The 21,044-nt window shown below is 52.3% G+C and overlaps 1 long non-coding RNA gene across 1 annotated transcript; it reads right to left on the reverse strand.

Annotated features, from left to right (window-relative positions):
- Positions 1-3,844: 3,844 nt before the first annotated feature.
- Positions 3,845-19,915, reverse strand: LOC148424170 (uncharacterized). Its single transcript, XR_015865432.1, has 3 exons — positions 19,767-19,915; positions 6,624-6,703; positions 3,845-4,192 (listed from the first exon to the last, which is right to left on the reverse strand). It is a non-coding gene; the product is annotated as an uncharacterized LOC148424170 (long non-coding RNA).
- Between the last annotated feature and the right edge of the window lie 1,129 nt (positions 19,916-21,044).

The following is a 21,044-nucleotide window of genomic DNA, read 5'->3' on the forward strand; positions in this document are numbered from 1 at the left end:
TATTGGCCGCCGCTCGTCCTCGCCGCTTCTTATTTACCATCCGGGCGTATATAAAGTGTACGTATACTAAGCAGCCGGCGCTTTAATGAGGCGCTATCTGCCGCGCCGACATGTCTTCCTCCCAATGAGATTGGGAGCTTTTTTTTTCCCGCAGATTTTTATCCGCGCGTCGCCGGCGCGTCCATGAAATATGCATTTCATATCTCTTTCATTTCATTAACATAATTTAATTTGTGTTTTGCATTCCGCGCATAATACATATTTGATTTACAAAACAAATATTTCCATTAGAAAATGAATTTGGCGGGCGAGCGAAAAGATGTATTGTAAAGAAATAAGAAAAGAGGAATCGTATTATCTTTGACTGGGGCCAAAACGCGCAAATACGTTTCGTATTTCTGCGCGCGTCTTCGGACATTATGTAAATGCGGCGCTTTATCGCGCAAAGTTTACGGCGACGTCCCGAAGATTGATTTACGACAGCCGGCGTTCACTCGCCGCGCTTGCCGGTCGTCGCTGCCTAACCCTAACCCTGGATCGGTCTTCCGAGAAGTCCGCGCGCCCGCCCGCCCGCCCGCCCGGACGAAAAAACCCGATTTTTGCTTTGGTGCCTTTGCGCAAGCTGCGCGTGGAAAGGCCTCGACTGGATTTGGGGTCAGCGAGAGGCGTTTGAAACGAGAGGGGAGGCCAAAACTTTCTCCGGGATTAGCCCATCCATCCATCCGTTCCGGCACGTTGATGTAAACGTCGGGAAACTCCCCGGCGGCGCTTCCAGTGAAAAGAGCTCACCCGGCCGGGCCGAAGGCTACGGGGAACGTCAAGGACGGCGGCGCCCGAGGAGCCGCGGCGGGCGGATAAGAGTCCCGAGCCTCTCCGCCGACCGCCTCGTGTTCACTTGGCTTATCTCGCCGTTTAAAGAAATCCAGGTAGAAGCGCGACAGATCCCGGGATTTGGCCCGCTCAAAATGTAAGACGGGACGACAGTCGCTAGGCTGGCGCGCGGCGGGCGGGCGGGGAAAGCGGGGAGGGGGGCGGCGGCGGGAAAAGCGGTGGCAGGTAGGAGCCGAGCGCCGGCCGGCAAACCGGCATTAGCGGGGATTTGTGACGTGCGGCGGGTGAGGGGAACGGGGCCGGGTGCAGCGGGGGGAGGAGCGGGCCTTCGCTCACGCTCAGGAGATTCCCGCTTTTTGACGGCCGCGAGAGCCTTCCGAGACAAAGGCGCGAGGAGGAGGGGGGAAGGGGGAAGAAAGTTTCTCCTTTTCCTCTTCCGTCTCCTTTGCCCGCTCCTCCCCAGTTCAAACAGGGGTTCAAAGCGCTCCTCCCCTACCTTTTCCTCATGGCTGGCCTCCTTTGCCTCCTCCTCCGCCCATGCTCCCCCCCCCTGCTCTTCGATGGTCCTCCTCACCTGCGCGGGCGGCGACTTCCGCCCCCTCCCGCCTCACCTCGAATGGCTCCGGCCCCCCTCCTCGCCCGTTATCCTCCCCGCCTTTGCTCCTCCTCTTCCTCAGTCTCCTCCCCGGCGGAGTCCGCGTTCCTCTTTCGCTCCCTCGCCTCCCTCCCTGCTATCGTTCCCTCCTTCCGCTCGTCGGCCCGCTCCTCTTCTTCCCGGCCGCTCCTGGTCCTCCCGCGTTCGGCCCTTCTTTTCCACCCGTCCCCAAGAGTCATCTTTTTCTAGCGCCCCGTGCCCCTCCCGCCCGTCGTCGCTGCGCGTCTCGGATCGGGGAGCTCGAGGGAGGTGACCTTGTCGGCTATCGCGACTTTAATTAGACGGACGAAAGCGGTCGACCTGAGGATGAGGAGGCATTAAAAGGCGCACCTGCTCGGAGGCAAATTGCTCGGCGGCGGGCGCGTCTCCGCGGGGAGGCCCGGCCGCGTTCCAAGCGCCGTCAAGTAGTTAAGGAAGCTATTTGCGCGCTTGGCTCCGTCTTGCTCGCCGTTCCTCCTTTCTCGCCTTCCTCCGCGCCGCCAACAAAGTCGCTCGGCGGTTGGCTGGCGTCGGCCCGGACGGGCGCCGTCTTCAGCCCCTCCGGCGCCCCCCCCAATCGTTCGTCTTGATGTTTTCATCCCGCTCGCTGCTCCCTCGCGTTTGCTTTATTTGCATGCGGGCCAAAAATAAAAGAACGTGTTTGTTGTCTGCAACGTTGTCAATCAAAAGGCTGAGCGGAGGCAGGGCGCTCCGGTCCGGAGCGACGACTGTTGCCCCCCCCCCCGTCCAAAAACTGAAGCCATATATTGAATCCGTTCATAATTCTAGTCTTCCAAACTCTGGTTTGGTGTCGGCGTGGATCCGGAGGAGCCGAGTCGCTGTCCGTAAAGGGGCCGGAAGGGAGGCCCAATCAAATCCGAGCCGCCGCGAAAAGACACATGCGCCTTTTGCGCCAAGAACGGAAGAACGGCCAAGAACGGACGGTATCGGCCTCCCGCGCTTTTTCTTCATCTACTCCTCGGCGCGCGCAGACAAGCGAACGCACCCGTGTAGGAATCCTTTTGAATCCGTCGACGCTAAATAACCCGGACGGTCATTGTTTGACGAATAAACAAGCCGACAAACGGCTACGGGCCGGCAGGGCCTAACTCGGGTCTAACTTCAAAAGAAGAAAAACGGCAAGAAGAGAGCGGGATAAAGCGGCGAGCGGGCACGCGTTGGCTAAACGTTGCCCTTTCACGTCACGGTTGTCGGAAGCGTCCCAATCGCTGGAAAGCGCCACGTTTCTTCCCGTCCCGCCCCAACGGCCCGAAGCCACATCGCCGACGAGCCGCTGGCTAGTGGCGAGCGAGCCGGCCGCTTGGCACGCGTGGTACATTTGGCGTGATGGAGAAGGCGCTTTTTACACCCGGCCTCCAGAAGGCCCTGAATGGCTCCGGCCCGAATTTCTCCGTGCTTTTTACCTCCCGGCCTGAGCGGCGCTTGGTGTAAACGGGCACTTTCTTGGGTTTTTTTTTTCCTCGACTGACGTTGTTTTTTCCGCCCCGGTCCATTTTGATTATTTTTAAGTAGCGCGAGGCGGGCGGGCCACGGCGAGCGAACGGAAGACGAGGTTGCGTGGATTTGAAAGTCCGCGTCCCTGTCAAAAGAGGCGAAGGAGAGCGCCGATGAAGGGAGGGTCTGAGGAGGCCCGCTCCTCCATCCTTTTCAAAGCGGGGAGGCGACGACGACGGGCGAAGCCAAACGCCGGACCGGCATTACCAGCGAGCCGGACCGCCGCGGCCGCCGGCTAATTAGCCGCCGCGCTTCCGGCCCCTTTGAAGTGTGCGCAAAGCACAAAAGATGGCGTCAAACGGCGGCCTTAATCCGCCATGTGCCCTTCACGATAACGCGCAGCAATATGCTCCCCCCCCCTCGCCTCCTTAACCCCTCGCCCGCTTTTCACGCGGTTGTCATTTTTCATTCTTTTTTTACTTTTGACGCCATCTGGTCTTCGCACGGCGGGCTGATGGATGGCGCGCGCGCTGGGCCAATCGGGAAGCTTCTATTTAGAGGCCGCGTCGGACATCGGATCGGGTACGCCGGCGCTCACCTAACGGGCGGCTTCCTACTGATAATCCTAGTAATGATGTTTTTTAGGCATTGTATAAAGCCGGTTTTGTTTTGCGTCTTCCCTTTGGGTTGAGTCGCGCGCTCGGAAAAAAGCCCCGGCTAAAAATGAGCCGATGCGGGTCCAAAAAGCGGCCGATGCAAAATTCGGGGGTTGTTCATTGACCCCACTGCTGTAGTTCCCCGAATGTAGGACGCGCCCTTCGTTCTGGGCCAACCTCCGGTGCCTTTTCGTCATCTAAACTCTAGCAACAGAATCAATCTCATCTTCCCAAACGCTCCCCATTTTGTCGCGTTGATACCCGGGAGTTCCGCACTGCATTTGCTGCGGGTTAAGCGTTTCGGATTTCCCGCGCTGCGAGCCGTCGGTGGACGTCGAAGGCGCGCTTGAGAGGAGCGTGAAAACGTGTGAACCTTTTTGGGAGCCAAAACTAGCGCTTAAGAAGTGCTCGACGAAGCTTCGTTTGTCCGTCCCTTGATGAAAACGTGCTCGTAACTCTTACCTTGAAGATATTACAGCGGTATGAAGGCAATACTGTTGACGGTTTACTTGTACGTTCTCCGCATCCCAATCTTCTCCGTTGCGGTAAAGAAGTTGGGGGGGGTCCTTCCGCCGGGCGGCGCGGTCCGGTCCGGCGCCACTACCTCGGTGGAAACCTTGAGAATCCCCACAAATTCATTATTTGTCAGCGCGACAAATAGCTTTGAAGGAATGCGCGTCATTGAGCGTCAACCTTGCCACGGCAAAATGTCATTAAGGCTCGTACGGCGCCGAGCCTTGATTTGGAACGTCACGATTTGTCTGGAAAGCCTTTATTTGGTCCAGTACATCAATTGAATTCCTTCTGTCAAATCTTTGCCGAGCACGTTTGCGCTCTAAAGCTACTTTGTTTTTCTTAACAAAGAGTAGAAATGAATTAAGCGCCGGAAGTCGCTTTGGGACACCGCGCCCGTCGGCCGGTGTGTCGGTTCAATTCCTTCCGCCGGATTGCCAGAAGTCTCCTACAGAAGAAGGACAACGTGGGCGTTCTAATGAAGCGTGCGCGGGAGCGGCTTCTGCGCCGCGACAAGCGGATGGCCCCCGCGCCGGAGTTTGACCGCATCCCATCCGTGCCGTGCGGCGTTGGCGGATGAGCTTGTTTTTGACGCCGGCGGAAGGGGCTTCGGAACGTCAACGGCGCCGCTTCCCGACTTTGCGCCGATGGGCTTTGTTCTCACTCAAGTGGATTTTTTTTTTTTTTGTCTTCTATCCTCAGAGTCAAAGTCAAGCGGGTGCGTAGTTAAGCGTGCGCAAAGTGTGCCGGCGGGGCCTTATCGAATGTTTCCTGTCAGCGAGGCGAGAAGGCGAAAGAATGAAACGAGAATGAAACATTCCGAGCGACGACCGCGACGAGCCGAAACAAAGCGCCTCCCGTTTTTTTTTTTGTCTTCTTCTTTGGCGCTGGCGCCGCCTTTTAAACATCCTCAAATTGTCCATTCAGCGGCCGAAATGTCGTCCGCGGCGGAAAAAGCGCGCGGCCGATTGAATAAAGTAATGCGGGGGGGGGGGGGGGGGTCAGATTAGTCACGGAGTTGAGCCCGTACGCTCTTTGAGGCGTCGCACAATGGCGCCCTCGCAAGCGCACAAAAGCCCGCGTTCAATATACGGCCCATGATACACGGCCAGACGTGTAATCTCTCTTCGATTGGCGCCCGGCGTTCACGCCGCAACCTTTTCACGCCCCCGATGAGCGGCCAGAAGCGCACGTACGCGGGCGCTCTCGCGCTAACGCCGCGTAAGAAAATCCCCATACTTTATTAAAGGAGATTTCTCCTAGCGACTCTTACCAGCCCGCTTACTTTTTGCTCGGGAGAGAGCCATAATGGGCTCGGCCGATTATCGCCGCCGATGTTTGTCCTTTTTGAAAACTCGCCACGGCTTAAAACTCATCTCCGAAACATAAACCCGCTTTTGTCAAAACGCATCATTTACAATTACAGTAAACTTCGGAAGAGATTCCGCCCACCCCGGGAAGGCTCCGCTTTTATTTGAATTCAAACCAAGAGGCCGTATTTTTCGTTTTTCAAGGATGAGCCGCATCGGTAAGACGCAGGTCGAAACGTCAGATATTTACGGAGAAAGAGGGTCCATCCCGCAGATAAAATTCACCGGACCATCAGCCGGAGGGATCAAATCGAGAGAAAAAAAAAGTTTACGGTGGCTTACAGTCCGAAGAATACGGTGACTGAAGTTTGTTATTAGCCCTAGAAAAAAGAAAAACATAGCCATCTACCTTAGATACTTTTTGAAAGTTCAAAGGAATGAAATACAGTGGGCCCCCGTGTTACGAACTTCATCCGTTGTGAATGCGTGCAACAACCTTAGGTCAAAACGTCACGACTTTATACACATATTAAAAATGAGTAACAATCTACTGTACGGTTAAATAACATCAATATACAAAGGAAAAATGACATTTACCTTTACCTTTTTTTTTTTACTATCTCCTGCTTGGTTTCTATTGTCATCATCCTCTTACTTCTTCCTTTACCGCCACTTGCAATTTTAGAAGCCACGTCTAACAGATAAAGTTTGCAAAGGCTTCGCAACACACCGACCGGCTGCGCCGTCAAGCAAGATGAAGGCGTTCGGCCAATAGCGTATCGGCATTTCTGCGATTGACGTGACGCCGGCCAATAGCATCTCCGCATCGCCGTGACTGAGACCTTAATCGACCGATAGCATATCGGCATCTCCGTGACATGCGAGAAAAGTTCTTTATGTTGATGCAGCGAGGCGAAAAAAATTGTGCGGACACACTGACCGGCACGTTGGATTGTTCGTAAGACCAAAGGTCGCGCGCTGTATGTGTGCCAAATATTTGGACCTTTTTCGCCGATGTTCCTTTTTAAATTCCATTTTTGGGGGAAGAAAAAAAAAAAATAATCGCCATGCCTCCACATTTCAGTTATAAATGTAATTTTTACAACAAGATATGCTATACTTGCTCGAACGTTATTTGGGGACATGAGAACAATAATGTAATCAAGAGGTATTTTTCACAAACCGTCTTCATTTCTGATTGGAAAGTTTGAGTGAATCACCCGCTTGTTTTGTTGCCATTCCTTTAGAGCAGCTCCGTCTAGCGCACGCAAGCCACGTCTGCGGCTTCTCTTCTAGCTTCTGCCCTACAAATGAAAATAGTTTTAAAAACGGTGCGCCTTACAATCCGGTGCGCCTTATAGTGCGAAAAAGACGGGATATAGCGGGGGGTTGTATGCTAGCAAGAAGACGTGACGGAATGTAAAGACGCTATGTGAAGTTGCATGCGTGCGCACACTCACGCACGCTTTACCTTCAAAGAATGCAGCGACGCTCGGCGAGCGCTCATATTTTCTATCCCTGCTAACGAGAGTCAACGAGCTGCTCGGGCATTCATGAGCGACTCTGTCGCTTTGCGCTCCCCGCCAATCACCGCATATAAACACACTACTGTGTTTTCCCTCAAATAAAAGACAATAAAAGGTCACGTCAGACGCCATCCTTTGGATATTTGATGAGCCAACGGTCCTGCTAGCATGTATCACACTCGTGCATGCGTATTTGTGAGTGTGCGCCTGGCGTGGATGGAGAGGTGATGAGTCTGTCATAACTTATTATGTCAATGCGTGCGCGTGACAGGCTGAGAAATGAACTTTTAGAACGCGTGATGGATGGAAAGGCACGTTTGACCAATCAAAGGCTAACAGCAACTGGGCCTGTCATTAGCCTCTAGTGTGGCTTCCGTTCTGTGCGCCTTATAATGTAGCCTATATATGCTAAGCCTTTTTAAAATTGTCCATTCATCCAAGGCGCGCCTTATGATCCCGTGCTTCTTATATTGCGGAAAAAAAAAGGTGCCAAAGTTCATGCGATCATCATTAAAAATGAGAAAATGATCGTAGCGGATGGCTTGATTTGCATTCAAAAAAAGTCCAACTTCAGTGGTGTGATGCGCGCTAAAGGACAATAAATGCCGCGCGTGCTGGCGGGAGACAATAATGAAGACAAATGTCCCAGCGCGGCCCGGAGCCGCGACGAGCGAAGCTCGTTAGGCTCTTTAGCATTAGCCGGCGTCCGCGTCGGCCCGTGTGATCGAATGTTAGCCTTTTGCCGTAAATAAGAACGTTAAGAGAGAGCTAACGGAGCGACTGTGCAACTTTTGGGCGACTTTTGTTTTTTTTTTATGTATCTCTTTATTTGACGTGCACCTTGAGCAGAGCGGCGGCGGCGCGGAGCCGCCATTATGCAGCGTTATTGTGCAATTCATCACCAATAATAGATTTGTTTACGCCGGCCGGGCTCCCGGCGCCGCCTTCCTCGCCACTCGTCGTAATAGGTGGCGGATAATGACGCTAATGCTAGCCGGCTGCGCTAATAGATGCGCCGGGAGGGATAAAGGCGCCTCCATCAGTCGGCGCGCACCTCCGTTGTCTTCAAAGCGCTCTTTAATGGAGGAGAGGCGTCCCGGGAAGGCAAAGGTGTGTGTGCGCGCCCGGATAAGCGCTCACGCACACACACGCGCGCGCAAGCCGGCACCCGCGGGTACGTTCCTCGTCTCCAGCTCTCTGGTGTAAACGTGTTGAGTAAATCTGTGTTTTAGTCGTAATGTGGGCTCTTTAAACTCCTCGCAGGCGCCGCCGGAGACTACTGGAGCGCGCGTGTGTGTGTGCGAGCGCGCGCCTCGGGAAAAACACACACGCACGTTCTAAAAATGTACATATTCATATTAGGGGGAAAAATCCGCTTAATCCCCCGCTAGCTTTGCCGTTTTAATGACCTTGTACGGTACAGTATGTACACAGTTTGACGGAAATTTTATTTTGCGTATTGGGACATGCAAGGAAATGTGGGAATTCAACCACGACGTTTGGGGGGGGGGGCAATTATTAAAGCGTTCGATCCCAAAGACATTGGATTCCAGATACTTATTTATCTGACTGGATTTTTTTCAAGCGTTTGGCCAAAGTCATCAATCACTTATCCGATTAAGTAGAACGAGTACTCACCGAATCGATTACCACAGGTAAATAACTACCAATGTAATCAATTACTCGAGTACTGAAGTACTTCCTTACGTAGCCGAGGTACCTATTTATTCGAGTGCTTGAATAAGCTAAAGGAACCGATGACCGCTGACTAACGTCAACTATGACGTCGGGTGATCGAGTACCGATCCGGTTGGGCGGCGGCGGTCGCGGCCATCCGCGTCGTCGCGCGGGCCTACCCCGGCTGACACCCAATCGCACCCGAGGACAATTTAGCGAGTCCGATGGAGCTGCCGTGCGCGCGCGCGGGAGGAAGGCAGAGTGCCCGAAGAGAACCCGCGCAGGCACGGGGGGAACGCGCAAACTCCACGCGGGAAGGCCGGAGACGGCTGGAATTGAACTCGGTTCCTTTGAACCGCCCCTTACAGTACTTGATGAGCTAAATTAACTAACCGCTAATGTCGTTGATGACTTTTGTGCTCAACACGGCAAAGTAATTGAGTTTACCTATAGTAAGTCCCGACGGTAATGATTTTAGCTCAAGCGACCTCAAGCAGTCCACTTTTTTTAGTACTTACTAAAGTGGACGGGTAATCAAGTAATCAATCACGCAATTGACTACTTGTACTTAATTAGCTATAATAATGACTCGAGCAGCTGGAGTAGATGATTATTTTAGTACTTGGATAACCTAAGGCAATCGATTACAATCGCGACGAAAGGAGCGATGGCATTAGGTAATCGGGTACCAATGCGATCGACGACCCGTACTCGATTACCCGAAGCGATGGAGGACTTTAGAATTTGCAGGGCTCAAGCGATGGAATTCGGGACCCCCTTTTCGTTGGGCGTAGGTCATTGAGCCGCAAAGGCCGCGTAACGCCACGGCGCAATTTCCCGGTCAATAGCCTCACGTTCCCGTCGATGAGCTCTCGCTTTGAAAAGAAGCCCGCGCGGTTGAAGCGAACAGCGTTGCGGTTTGGGCATTCCGTGCGTCGGAATAGTCGACATATAGAGAGGCTGTTTAGCTGGGCTGATTTGAATATATTTTTGGGTCAACGGTGCGGCCGCCAGAGACGGCGCGAGCGGCGGGCCTTTGACGAACAATTTAATTTTTAATATTCCATTTCATTTAAATGGGCCACCGCCGGAGCGCTTGGATCAACACCAAACGCGGGAGGGAGCGGGGAGCGGGGAGCGGGCGGGCGGGCGGGGGGCCGCGAGAGGGAGGCGCAATCTTATTATTGTTATCGTCCTCAATAGCACTGGCTCATTTCGATCAAAAGTATCATTTTCGCGCCGATTTCTGATCGGTGAATGGAACTCAATGCCAACTCTGCGCGGGTGAAATGTGTACTTTTTGGAAAATAAAGCGAGCGAGCGTGCCGCACTAATATCTTGGCAAATGCCCCGGGTCACACGATAAGATTCGCAAGCTAGCTGGATGCGGGTCAGGCCGCCGGATCACAAAGCGGTCAGAAAAGATGGACTGGCGGCTTGCTGTGAGCATCAAGAGCTAAATATCTTGCTGGGGCCAAATATTAGCGGCGGCGCTTTCGCCAAATTTAAGAAAGAGGAAAGGCTGAAATCAAATCAGGTCAGCGCAATGTCACGCATCGCAAAGGGGTGGCCTCGTTGGCTTTGCGTGCTGGGGGCCAGGAGTGAGGATGCGCGCCCGGCTCCCGACGAGTGAGAAAAGATGGAGCGCTAAGTAAAAACCAGCGGACTCGCCCCCTGCTTTGAGATAAACCTCGTCGGGCTTCGTCACGCCTTGCGCCGCCCCGACACGCGCGCTTCCAAAACGGCTAACGCGGCGGAGGTTCCGGGGCGGATCGCGGCCGATGGCGTCGCTTTCAAAATTCGATTTGGAATCCTCATTGTCTCGGCGGACTCGCGGGACAGAGCAAATAATAAAAACGGCGGAAATAACGAGGCGCTAAAAGAAGACCGCGCTCCCGTTGCCAACGTATTGCGGAGCGGACGGAGTGCGGGAAAAGATGAAAATAGCATGTAGTCGGGAAAAGATGAAAATAGCATGTAGTTAGAAGCTTGATTTATGGCGGCTGAATCCTGGGAAACGCAGCGAGCGCGGGCGGGCGGGCGGCGCGTTTGACCCGCCCGGCAAATCTCATCTCGTGCGCGCGGTCCGTGTCCTAGCTGACAAGTCGCGCTACAAGAGGAGCTTAGATCCACAAACATAAATATCTAATGAGTCGTCTGAAGTGTGCCAGGGGAGACATTAGTGCGCGCGCGTTGTCCGCCCCCCCTCCCCTCGCTACTTGCTAATATGCCCCCAGCCTTGCCTTAACATCCACGTGTCGGCGCACCGGGGAGCGCGCCAGTCAGCGTGATGCCGCGCACTAGGAAATGACATCATAGCAGGGGTTAAACAGCCGAGGTTTACCTTGATTTATAATCCGACCCCCTCCGTCCCACTTCCTCCTCTCGCGGGGGAGGGGGCAGGGCGGCGGGCGAGCAGACGTTCCGCGGGTATTCTCGTCCGTTGACTGACGTTTCTTTTTTTGTTTTTTTCCCCAAATGTCATGCTTGCAAATGGAGTTCCTTTGCATGTGTGCTAAACGGAGACGGCGTATCCCCGGGACGGCCGCCGTCGCAGCGGCCTCCCGATACTTTTGCATTGCACTTGACTTTCTGCCGCCCCGGTATTTCTAGCCGCCTTTTCTTGTCGCTCGCTCGGATCTGGATGTGGGACTATTATGGGTATTTTGCCATGGGTATTTTGCCACGGGTGTCGCGGCGGCCGACCGTTTCGCTTCTATTTGCCGTAGGGCGTGTACACGCTGCGCGGCGGTACCTCTACTCACGAAACCTCGACTCACGAAACGTATTTGTCTTTCCTCATTTACCGGGAAATGGGTTCCGAGCCCCCCGCGCGCTCCCAAACCCTGCAAACGATACGACATTGTACAAAGGCGTCAAAAACGGGAACCCGTCCAATCGAGCTGCCGCTTTTGTCGGCTTCTTTTGTGTGCGCGCGTCACAAAATACAGTAGAAGAAGTCAAGGGCGACAAGGGATTTGCGCTCGCGCTTCAGCGCCCGGCCTTCGGACCACGCCGACGCGCGCTTTCGAATCCTCGCCGGCCGATTCCAATCCGTCTTTTGATGACTTTTTGTCGGCCATGGAACACACGGCCCTCTAATAGGAACTATTACTGCCGTATGGCTCGCCGTTTTAAGAGTAATTTTGTGAAGGAACTGGATATGGTTCACATTGTTTTTTGTTTGTTTTGTTTTTGTTGGTTTTGGGTTAGCCCTGTTTCATAGAAAATGCTTATTGTAATTTTGCAAGAATTTGGGTGAAGTTTGATTGGTTTTTCTTTTGTTCTTTTGCCTATCTTTCATGAAAAACTCTGAAAAGATGACCCAAAGACATTTTTTCCCCCCTTCAATCTATTTTTAATAGGCAAGAATGCTTGGCGTATGCATGTATTGCATTTTCATTTCATGTTTTACTTGTCGTCCATTTTTCAGAGCATGCATTAGTGGCAATTCATTATTTATTAAGTAATTATAAATATATATATATATATATATATATATATATATATATATATATATATATATATTACCTGTGATGTTTTTTGATGTTGCTCTTTTATCTATTATACGTCTTTTAAAAAAAGGGGTGATGATAGTGGCGTTCGGTTGTTGTTTCTTTGGGTCTTTTGATGGAAAATACTGGGGATTTAAGCGTAATTTTTCAAGAATTTTGGTGGGTTTTCTTCTTGGCTTTTGAGCTCCCCTCGTTTGTTTTTTCCTACGACTTCAATGTTCTTTAATGTCGCTCTTTGATCTACTTAAACGCGAGTTTGGCGGCACGCGTTCACGCATCCCCGTCCATCCCGCTCGCTCGGCACAACATGGCTGAAGGGACGAGGGAATAACAAAAGAAATCTTTTTGGAAACGGGCGAAAGAAACGTTTGGGCCGAGTGTGACGGGAGCGCATCCAAACTTGCCGAGGGGACGAGCAACTTTTCCGCCAATTTGAAAGCGGCGCAGACAAAGGGGAAGATCCGCGCGTGGAAAAAGAAAAAGAGAAGGAAGAAAACACGGCGGGAGATAAGCGCGTCAAATATTGCGGGTAATAATGCGGGAATGTTGCGATAACAAGACGAAGGAGATATCAAGGCAGGTGCCGCTAAACGAGCTCGGAAATCACAGCGCTTTGTTGTTGTTAGCCAGGAGCACTTTTAATATCGCTCTCTCCGAGCCCCGTTCCCCAAGTGACGCGAAGAAAACTGCAATTTTGATGGGTTTATTTGCGCGCAAAAATTTACTTGGCCGCGCGCGCAAAGCCTTTAGCGGAGAAACCACCCCGATTCGCCAAACGTTCCTTTTACGGCCCGGTTCCGGTAGGGCGGTAGCTCCGCTTACGAAATTCCCCCCTTCCTTCGGGGAGTCAAACGCAAAGCAGAGGGGCTTTTGGCGCGTAAAGAGCCCCATCCGCCGCGTGTGCGGCACGCACCCTTGATTTTGGTACGGGGCCACCTCCGCCAAGGAAATTCGTTCGTCACTTTCAAATCGATCCGTCGTTCGGTACGGTACGGGGCTACCTCCGCTAAGGTCATTCGTTCGTCACTTTCAAATCGATCCGTCGTTCTTCCGACGGCAAAATACTAGTCGCGCGCCATGTACGTGCTCTTTTCCAAAGCCAAACTTTTTTGCCCGCCGCGTTTGTTTCGATCCCGCGGGTCGCGCCGTCTCGTTTTCACCCGAGATCTCGCTGCGTCAAAGGCGCTATCTTTAGACCGGGAACAACTTCATCTCCGCAATTTTTTTCCGCTATCGGTGACAAGTCGGGTAATTAGCGATCAAGTAGCGGCGAGCCAGACAGTAAAAAGCCAAAAGGGAATGCTTTGGAAGACGGAGAAGAGGAACAAAAGAGGCAGTTGGCGTTAAACAAACCCACAAGTAAAAAGGCGGACTTTGACCTCAGGAGTTGGGTCAGCGCTTGCGATATGAACGAGATGACGGCGGATGCTACGCGCAAGTTCGTTCCACGAGGTGCTTTTTTCCGACGTCAAGTAAACGCAACTTAGACTCGCTTTGTCCTTTTCACCGCGCGATTTTTGCGACTCCAAACTGTTGAGCTGGGTCCCGTGGCTTCTCGGTATCGCGAGTCCAGTGGAACCAAGACTTTTCTCGGGTAAAAAAACAGACACGCTGCGGCAGATTGCCCCCCCCCCCCCAAAAAAAAAAAAAACAACCTGACAATTTTATTTTAGGAGGATCGCATTTCACAGATCAATTTTTTCTACCTTAACGGCGCGAGCTAGCACAACGGCATATAAATAGCAAACGCAAAGTCAAATGAATCATTTTTGGTGTGTTCAATTTGCTGCGCTTGTGTTGCGGCGTCTCGCGCGCACACAACGGCGGCCAGGCAATAACAATAAAATGTCATCAATCTGCTTCTGTCACAGCAAGTTTGTACACAGTAATGACATTAGGCCCGCAGTGGCCACGCTCTTAAAGGCGCAGGCGCGCGCGTTCCGCGCTCGCCGCATTACCGGCAGCAGCTTATTCATTACTTTGGCTTATTATTTTTCTTATTCGTTATTGTTCATTGCTTTTTTTATTACTTTGTCATTTTGATAACGTATCCTTCATCGAGGAATTTTGAACTGTTGTTATTTTTTTGGAGGAATGTTTTTCTGCGGCATTTTTAATCATTTGTCAACTGCATCCATTTAAAGGGTTTGGAAGTAACCAATTAGGCAATTTACATGTAAACGACTTCCCGAAGCAATCGATTTCGTAAGTAGCGGTCCCACTGTAGTTTTGTTTGTTTGTTTTGTCAGACTGTCCGGAGGAAGTGACGAGGGTTCGACGGCGAGCGACAAGTTTCTTTTAATGGAGTAGGAGGAGCCAACTTGCGCCTCCAAACTTTCACCGTGGCGTGACACCAATCTCCCATATTGTACTTTCACACCAATCTGTGTTTATTTACCCAAGGATCAGAGCGCACATACGCACAGGCGCACACACGCCACCTTCTGTGATGACAAACAATAGAGTAACAAAAGCTCTGGCTGCGTGCGTGTGCGTGTGTGCATGTGGCTAAGGGCTAAGCTCACGAACAAGGGCCCCACGCCTCACTCTTTTCCGCCAAGTCAAACAATACGCGCGCGCGCACACTTGGTGAGGGGGGTCGGTTGCCGTGGAAACACTCGAATCCAAATACTGACGAGCGAGCGAGTGTGCGCGCGCGTACCGAAATCAATGGGTCATAAATTAACTCTTTCGGCGCTAAGCGTTATATGAAAAGCGAGCCCTCGAGCGCCGGCCCGTTTGGAGGCGTCGTTCGATGCGATATCGTATCGCGCGTCTACGTAGACGTCGGAGGCGCCGCGCGGGGGATCGGATTCCCTTCTTCTGAGGTTCCGCCTCCTTCCGTTCTTTAGCGAGCGCCGTTTGACGCCCGGCTATTTTGGACAGAAGGAGAAATGAGCTTTGTTTTCTGCCGCTAATGTCCTCCCCTTCCGCAAAAGAGAGAAAATGTCTTTTTGATAGCAAAATAACAGTTCGCGTACGTTGACGAGGATGCGACGGCGGCGCTCCGTCGGCCCCGCCCCCTCGCTCCATTCGGAAAACAAACGCCGTCACCGGCAGGCAAGCGTTTGACCCGATGACCGTTCAAGGAAAGGGTTGATAGTGTCCGAAACGGTACAAGCGCAACGCCGCCGTCGATTAGAAAAGGCCAACGATGCCAATGTTAGTCGTCAAAGTTTTTCGTCGATTGAAAAGACGGGAGAAAAGGATCTCTGGGGCCGGATGTTTGTTTGACGCGCGCGTTGTAGACCGGGGCGTGGAACTCCTTTGGGCCAAGTAGAGGAAAACCTATTCCCAGAGGGGCCGGACCCACCGCGCAAATCCTTCTTTGGCGAGAGCCGCGAGCGGGGCCGGTAAACGTCTCCGTTTGTGCGGCCGGGCTTTTTCGCGGGTGACGTCAGGGGCGGAGCTTCTTCGGGATCGGACGGAATTTCGGACGAATTTGCGGTTTCGTACGGGCGCTGCTTTTTGAAGTAAACAAACAACAATTGGGGGGGGGGGGGGGGGGCACGAAGCCGGCTCCGCGCAGACCGGGCCCGAGCGGAAGGCCGGCGTCACGCTCAGACGCATCACCAGCAGGCGGCAGCAGGAAACGCGAGGGAAGACCGCTTTTTTTTTCTTTCTTTCTTTGAACGATTCTTATTTCTGATGGGTGTTTGCGTCGCTCGGGCTATTTTTGGCAAATGTTTTTTCCCGGCAAAGGCAAGGCGCCAGATGACAATAACAATCATTTAAAAACATTAATGGCATCAGGATGGAAATGCGCAAACGCGTTTAAATATTTACAAAGGCCGATTCCCGCGACGGCGTCATCAAAAAAACAATTAAATATTCTTCCCGGAGTTTTTTTTTCTTTGTTTGTTTTTAAAAGCAAATGGTTGCCAGCGTTATAAACACACGCCTAATTGCAATGTGAGCGGCACACTTTTTATTTATTATTTCTTTATTATTTATTCCGGCTCCGCCTGTGCGAGCCGGAAAAGTGGGAAAAGAAGCGGGCGGGCGGGCGGGCGGGAGTGAAAAAGAAATACGCGTAAAAAAAAACAAAGATCATTTTAAGTCTAATTGTGAATGTAAAGAAGTTGCCGGCTAAAGATGAGAAGCTAATTGCCCGGCGTTTATTTCTCATCGGCTTTGTTGAACCATCTTCTCGGACGACCGGGACGCCCCGCCATCTCATCGCGCGCGCCATCCTTCGGATGATCGCTTCCGTCGTGGCCGTCAAGCGCACGGCCCGCAAACAGAGGCTGATAAAAAAAAAAAAAAAAGTTCGAGAGAGAGATTGGAAAGAAAAGCGCGTGTTTTATTTTTTTTTCTCCAAGAAGATTTTCAAAAGTTGAAGACGGCTCGATGTATTTTGACCATTTTCTATTTGGCGGTATTTGGCGGGGCGCCCAAAACGATGCGGTGGGCCGGCTCTGGCCCCCGGGCCTTGACTTTGACACCCGTGCGCCAAAATGACAATTTCATCACTTGGAATAGAAGGCCTACATTTGCCTTGGGTTATTTATTTATATACAATACGAAATGACGATTGTTGAAGCGCAAGTCAAAAAAGAAATCGGCGGCTGCGCGTGCGGCCCTCGTAGGAAAAAGTTTGACATGGAGCGCGGGGGTGGGGTCTATGCCGTTTTTATGGCGGGCCACCCGCATTGTACTTTCCGTTAGCGGCTGCTATAAATTTGAGGGGCAAAAAGCGGAAGACGACTTTCATACTTGAGTATTTGGGCTAAAAGTCGCCAGCGACGCCACTCGTTTGGCATCCGGTCCCGCCGCCTTACGACAATTAGCGGCGGGACCGGATGCCGAACGGGTGGCGTCGCTGGCGACTTTTAGCCCGGCTCGCCGGATCGCGGCCGCTTTCCGCTTTGTTTTTGTTGTTGTTTTGAAAGGCGGCTAATTGCGGCGCGCGCTCGGCACGCGGCGGGCCGGCAGGCGGGAGAAGAAAAGATGAATCCGAGTCGTCGTCTCTGGCGCCCGAGCGTCGTCAGCGTCTTCGGCCGCTTTCAAACGTTTGGCTTCGCGCCGACCTTGTCATCGGCGTTCGCCGGCGACGGCGCGGGCCTTTCCAAAATAAAAGGCCGGCCGGGAAAACCTCTTTCAAAACTTCCCTTTCAAAGCTTTGCAAAGTGGTCGGCTGGCTCGTTAGCGAGCGCGCCCGCCCGCCAGCCCGCCCGCCGCACGCGGCATCCGTTGTTGCGGCGGCGCGCATATTTCACATGCCCGAATTATTAATGGCGGCGGGCGGCAACAAAGGGCAGCCCGCTCGCGCCGGCGCCTTTGACCTTCCCGGCCGCCTCTCTAATGGGCCCATCGTCAAACACCTGACCCGGATGATTGACGCGCGGCCGGCGCCGCGTCGTTAGCGCCGACCGCAAGGAGAAGACGCGGCAGACGTTCCAACCGGCGTCGGCAGACAACCTTTGCCTTCCCGACGCGAGAGGAAGACAGGAAGTTCAAAAGCGCCGCCGACCGCAACCAGCCGCGATTTGCCTTTTGGCGTAGACGCTGTGTTTGCGAGTGCAAAAAGACATCACAGAGCTGCAGGAAATTTGGGAAAAAGTTCACTTTAACTCTTTCAAAGACATTTTGAGAGTGCTGACTGGATGGCAAGCACTTCGCCTTTGGATGTTTGCGCTTTGTTTTTGTCCATAAAAAAAAGAAATCGACTAGGCGCCGGGAGCGCGAGGGCCGGGGCGGGCCGGATTCCGACCGGCGCGCCGCAGGGCCGCCCCGTTTTACAAACGAGCGGTCAGAATGGAGAGCGTTAGGAAAAAAGGAAAGTGGCGAACGCGCGGAAGACCGTCTGAGAAACTTTTGCTCGCGAACGATAAGGGGCGCTTGATACCGTTTTGTTCTCGGACCCAAACCAGTACGAGAACTCGATCCTTGAGGAGCGTCAAAACGTCGCCCCGTACCGATACCGCAAATACCAAGAAATTCGTGTTTGTTTTTTTTATTGGGCTGCTTGCTCATTTCTACAAGCGGAGGGTAGTACTCATCTAGCTGTATACAGACAAAAATATAGTCGCCATTTCACACAACAAAAATAGCCACAATTGAGTTTTTTTTGTGTGTAATGACCATGAAGCAGTAATTATGTGCAAATCAAACTGTAAAAATAAGGGCATCTGTGGACGTCTCCACAGCGCCTCCGGAGGAGGAAGCCGGTAACACGGAAACCGGGACAGCTGGACGCAAGCGGAGCGGGACGGAGGGGGAGGAGTTTGAAGGGGGCGAGGAGGAGACCGACGAGCGAGGGTGAAGGAGAAAAGCGACAAATGGAGAGAGCGCCAAAGAAAAATGAGGACGACGACAGAGGACGACGCAAAGAGAGGGACGGGAGCTCTTCAACTGTGGGGACACTTCATTAGGGACGGCCTAACCCGCGTCCCAAGTGAGGTGCCGCTCCGTCAAAATATACAAAATAAGACGAATGGAGCTCCCGGGCGGCTCGACCGCCGTTTCCGCCGTTTGGCCCGCTCGCCGACGGACCTCTAGGGCCCAAAACGCCCGGCGTCCGTCCGGACAAAGACAAGAGCGCCCCCTCGCGAGGGCGAAAGGCCGCCCCGCCCCCCCGCGGCCCTCGGGGTCGCTGCCAAGCGGCGCAGATGCAAACTCCCGGCTGAGTGCGCCGTTGCCAAGGCGCCGCTTGCGAAGCCTCCACACCAGCTGGAGACGCAAACGCCGGGCCAACGCCTCCATTTCCCTGGTAACACGCGAGCGACCCCCCCCCGCCACCGCCATTATCGCACAGCATCGACACCCGTTTGCCATATGGCCTTTAGGGCCGGCGTTAGCCCGATTAGCACTAGCCAAAAGACCTAAGCGTCGTCTTTGCCTTGAGTGCTCCCAAATGATGAATTGTGCCAACGTTTGCCATACATATATGTATACATACATACATATATGTATACATACATACATATATGTATACATACATACATATATGTATACATATATGTATACATACATATATATACATATATATATATATCATTGCCCTATCTCTAGTGTGACTGGACTTGAAGTCAGGTGACGGGGAATGGCGCTTCCACCTGGGCCTCTTTGAGCCTCCTTCACCAAGCTTCTATGCGCCGGCCCGAGGACCTTTTGGAACTTCGCCACAAGTGCGTGTGCCAAGATGGCTGCCGAAGAAAGGAAGGAATTTTTGACAAATGAGCGAGGCACAAGTTAAAACGGTTTGTTTTTTTAAATCCTAATTTATACTTTTTACATCTCGTGTATTTGTTGGAGCTTCTTAGCAAAAGGTTTATCACACGAATCTGAAATTGCTCGGGTTAATATTGCTATATTCCAGTGGCGGGCCGCGACTTTCCCAGGTACGCCTTCTGTGACGTCGGACCGAGATGAATAGCCGCCATTGCACACGTTCGCGTTACGCGGGCTATTTTTCGGAGCTTTTCAACGACAATAAACCCCCATCGGTCGGCCGCTAAAACTTGGCATTACGCTGCCAAAAAAAATCATAATCTAAAATAAATATCCACGAAATTCGATAACGTCAAATCGCAGTTCAATATAAGAAGATCGTTGTATTTCTTTCCTCTGAACCGAACACGAACGAAATACAGGAACGCAAACCTATTCGAAACGAAACGATAAATACGGAAAAGGCTTGCACTCACCGCAACAAAGGGCGGTCACAATCCGGCCGAACTACCGCGTGGCCGAGCGGGGACGAGCGTCCACTCGCGTCGGCCTCTAGGTGGCGATTTTCGGACCGACCCCGGTGGCTAGCAGCCAGCCGCCTGTTGAGCGCTACCGTAGCGTCCGCTGACATATCCGTCTGCGCCATGTTGCCGCCGATGCCCGGGCTTCGGGACAAAGCGGATTTCCTGTCCTCGCCTCGACGTCATCTGATTACATTCAGCACAGCGCTGCCGAAAAGCCCAACTTAAAACTACACTAGAAGGAGCGTCACCGCATGGATGTGATATGACACGAAAGGAACAGAACGTGGAGAATACTTTTAGAAATAAAAATGAATTTGAAATGAATGCACACGGTGAAGAAGCGGCCGCTCTCAGAAGCGCAAAAAAATCCTTGCATTTAAAGGTCATTTTTATTTGCAATTTTGGAATTAGCAAGGTCTTGAAAACGTGCTCGTTGTGTTTTTGGAAAAAGACTTTTTTTGTGCTCACAGGCTGAGTACGCATACCGAAAGAAACGCACGTGTTATCGGACAACTTTAATCAATACAAATTATTCGTTCAGAGAGCATAGAGTGAATTTCCTGGATATCAAAAAGTAAGAAAAAAGGCTGTCCTGATTGAACGAGACAAGAGTCCCGTCGTATTTGTGTGCGCGTTAAGAGTGGGAAGTTTTGCACTTTGCCCGACGTTAAAGTGCGCAAATCACATTTGCACACACTTTGCCCACTCGCCGCGGCTAAAAGCTTTTTTTTTTCTGGTCACTCAACTCAAAGGAGCAAGATGTGATGATGTCATTTCCTCTCCGGCGTAGGGGAAGGGAGAGCTGGACGATTGACGCGCCGGCCGAACCGCGCGCGCGACGACCTCTTCGGCTCCGGCGGGCGACCCTTGGCTCCTTTTCTGCAGCTCTCCGCCGAAGTTTTGCTAGCCGACGCGTTTGGAGCGACGGGAAATGTAAATGTAGGGAAGGTAAAAACGGAAATACGGCGCCCACTTCCGGATGAAAAGCACGCAAAAGTAAGTTTCAAAGTAGGACAGTGGGGTAGCTCCACTTGGGGAATTCATTCCTTCCCAAAGTGGTTTCGTAAGGTCAACCTTTCGGAAGCGGAGCCGCCTTCTACACGCGAGTGGCCTAATTGGTTCCCGGACGAAAAAGTGAGTCTTTTTTCCTCTCCGATGAGGAGGAGGAGAAGCTGAAGTCGTCGGAGGAGAAAAAGATACCACGTATAAAGGTCCCTAACTAGAGCTGGT

Source organism: Hippichthys cyanospilos, chromosome 4 (assembly GCF_059441005.1).
Source record: "Hippichthys cyanospilos isolate Australia breed blue-spotted pipefish chromosome 4, RoL_Hcya_1.0, whole genome shotgun sequence".
Taxonomy (NCBI): domain Eukaryota; kingdom Metazoa; phylum Chordata; class Actinopteri; order Syngnathiformes; family Syngnathidae; genus Hippichthys; species Hippichthys cyanospilos.